General features: G+C 31.8%; 1 long non-coding RNA gene across 1 annotated transcript; it reads left to right on the top strand.

The window, feature by feature from the left end:
- Window positions 1-275: 275 nt before the first annotated feature.
- LOC127121482 (uncharacterized) lies at window positions 276-3,144 on the top strand. The gene is made up of 3 exons (XR_007803462.1): window positions 276-379; window positions 466-521; window positions 2,997-3,144. It is a non-coding gene; the product is annotated as an uncharacterized LOC127121482 (long non-coding RNA).
- The last annotated feature ends 243 nt before the right edge of the window (window positions 3,145-3,387 follow it).

The raw sequence follows: 3,387 nt of genomic DNA on the forward strand, positions 1-3,387 counted from the left end.
GCGTTTGTTACAGCTTTTTTAAAAAAAAAAATCTATTTTTTTATTAAAAAATCATTTCTAAAAATTTTAAGAGTGTTTGTTTCAGATTTTTTAAAAATGATTATGTTAAAAAAATGATTTTTTAATTAAAAATGAGAAGCTAATCCAAGTAGCTTCTGAATTTCCATTTTGCGATAGATGAGAGAGAAAATGCAAATACAAAACACGGAAGGTTACATCCAAAGCAAAGTTACATAGTTATCCTTAAATTTTTTGAAAATTCCGAAAATACCCTTCGAGGGTTTTGCTTCATTTTGTTCAGAATTGTGAACAGTGCCGTCTTCTTCCCTCTGCTTCAATGGCAGCGTGAGCAGTGCCGTCTTCTTCTTCTTTGCCCCCGGTAAAAATTATCACGAATCTTCTCCTTCTTTAATGTTATCTGGGATTTTCAATTTTTCAACTTATTTTGTTAAATTTGTGATATAGGGTTTTCAACTTATTTTGAAATTGAATTCTGGAACTTGAAGCTATTGGTAATTCAGGTTAGAGCTCTTTGTCATGGTTAATAGTGAAATTCATGGTATGAACAATTTAAATGTGGTAGAATATTGTTATGGGTTGGATGTAGTTGATTAGAGTTGTTTGTTTGCTAATTGTTCTGTTCTTGAAATACCTCATGAGATTGAACTATTTCCAAATACATTATTAATATGATAGCTTCAAGTGATTTCCAATACATTATTAATATGCTAATTGTTTAGTTGTTTACAGGAAAGAAATTTATTTCTTTTAGAAATGGTAATTAAAGGGAGTGAGTGATTAGAGGTTTCTGAGTTGGAGTTAAGCCTTTCCGATGAAAAGAAGGGAAAAAGAAGTTGAATGTTTAGGTGAAAAGAAAATAGCCAAATCATTCCCACATTTACACAATAAAAGATTTAGCCTAATAATTTTTTCAACAATTGGACAGTTATGCTTATTAAAAGAATGGGAGTTGCTTATCTTATTATGTGCAGATGAATCATCAAAGCTAGTTATTTGAGCTACCTGCACTTCTTAACTTTGTCATGTCACCCTTCTTAATTTTCATATGGTGCTCATTGTTTGCAAACAACACACTGCCAATTAACTTTCATTGCAATGAAAATTTCATAGGATTTTATGAAGAATAATATAGTGAAGTACTAAATCAACTTATAATTAAACACAAATTGTAGTCTATAGGTTATAGGTTACAATTTTGTTTTTAAATATTTCTTAATACAATGCCCACTGGTTGTGAAAAATAATGGTGAAGAAGAGAGTACAGAAAGCTCATTTAAGGGGTTGGATGTTTTGGCTAATGAGTAATGTCCTACTTTTACTGCTTTGATGGACACAAGCATATTTTGATTTTTAGTGTTGCTAGGAGTGTTATGTTTGTAGCAAAGCTTGCATCATTCCCTTTGAGGGGTGATCCAAGCCTCCAATCCAATGTAGTTACTTTATGTTTAATGTAGTGAGGTATGGTTGTGCTAAAGAAGTTTAGTAGCAGTGGCATGCAGACATTATGGTCAAGAAGAAAAAGCATGACAGTGGTTAATACAGTAACATAGAGAGTAAAATAATGAGAACTATCATGCCTAGAACAATTGGAATAATCACAGCCTTTTCCTTAGCACATAACTTTTTTATATCAACCATGACATCCTTTTATGTGTAAACTAATTGCAAGTTCAGTTTGTAACAGACTCCAAAACTATTATGACACCAATTTCATAATAATTGAATTGCAAAGGGAATTAGTTACAGTTATTTTGTTACCAATCTGTTAGGGGATTTATGTTTGAGCCCTCTCATTTCAATTAAAAGAGGTTAGTGTGAATTCAATTGTATTGGTGTTAGTGAACTTAAGGAATCTGTTAGCTAGGCTTGTGTTAAGTTTGTTAAATAAAGCTAAACCAAAAGAGAGTTATGTTCAGTAACAGACTTGTTGTGAAGTAAAATGTGAATGAGGTTAAATGTGCGAAATTGTTGTGCAAAGAAAACTTTGTTAGTGTATGTTATTTCACTAATGTTAGTAGTTAGCCTAATGCCTTGCTGCTATGATGCTTGGGTTACCCTGTTGTTGTCATGATGTTATTTATTTTCCCTTTTTTGTGTGATGTCTTGGTTGATGGACTGAAATGCTAATGTTCTTGCTTATGTAGCTATTTGATGTTGCAGAGATGTTAATGTAGTCACAATATACTAATCAGGCATTAATTAGTAAGTGAGTTAGTTTCGAAATGCAAGGCATGTGTGAATATGAAGTTAGTATATTTGCATCATGATGCAAAAATGGATGTTATGTATTGACTGCTTGGCCTTACTGCTATTAACTCTTATGCAAAAGGGACTGTTATGCTAGTATGAGTGCCATATGACTCAAATGCGAGAATGTGAGATGATGTTTATGCATTTAGTAGCAATGAGTTTAGTAGTTAGTATGCACATGATTGTTAGTAGTAAGGACTATGTTAATTGTGTTGAACCAAAGCATGTAGCCCTATTAATGCATAGCCATTTGCACCCGTGTACTGACTTAGCTTTGCATTGATACCTGGTGGGAGATGCTACAAGTTGTTGTCTTGGCTGCAGAATTTGTAGGAATGTTATGCATTGATGTTGACTATAATTATACATTTCTTGAACTGTTGAATGCAAGGTTTGAGTTGTCATGAACTTGAGAGGATTGAAATGTCATGTTATTATGAAATTGGTGTCATAATAGTTTTGGAGTCTGTTACAAACTGAACTTGCAATTAGTTTACACATAAAAGGATGTCATGGTTAACTGTTAATTCTTATTTAGAGCATGTATTTGTTGTTACTTATATAGAGTTATATTTTTATATCAACCATGAGGATTAAATAATAATAGGTTTGTAAATACCATATTACATACACATAAACTCTTATTTGAGTGATAAATATTAATAGGTTTATTTCAAATTTCTACTCTATTAGTGATAAATATTAATATTCTATTTGATTATTAGAATGACATCTAAAAAAGATGTGAAAAGTTTAGAGAAGGATGGAAAAGTTGTTGCAAAATGGGGGGATGACAGTAAAACAGAAAGTTTGCTGAAAATTTGCATTGAAGAAATAGAAGCGGGTAATAGGCCAACTACCCACTTCAGTAAAGAAGGGTGGAAGAATACTACTGAAAAATTTCAAAAGAAAACCGGATATGCTTATGATCGCACTCAACTAAAGAATAGATGGGATACATTGAAAAGAGAGTTTTCGTTGTAACACCCTTCTACCCAAACGACATATTTAAATAGATTATCAGAGTACAACATGTAGAAGAGTTTACATTTCTTACAACATAACACTTATCGCATCACAACATAAAACATATTATTTATTTTATTAAAACTTCGC

The sequence above is a fragment of the Lathyrus oleraceus genome, chromosome 2, assembly GCF_024323335.1.
Source record: "Lathyrus oleraceus cultivar Zhongwan6 chromosome 2, CAAS_Psat_ZW6_1.0, whole genome shotgun sequence".
NCBI lineage: Eukaryota > Viridiplantae > Streptophyta > Magnoliopsida > Fabales > Fabaceae > Lathyrus > Lathyrus oleraceus.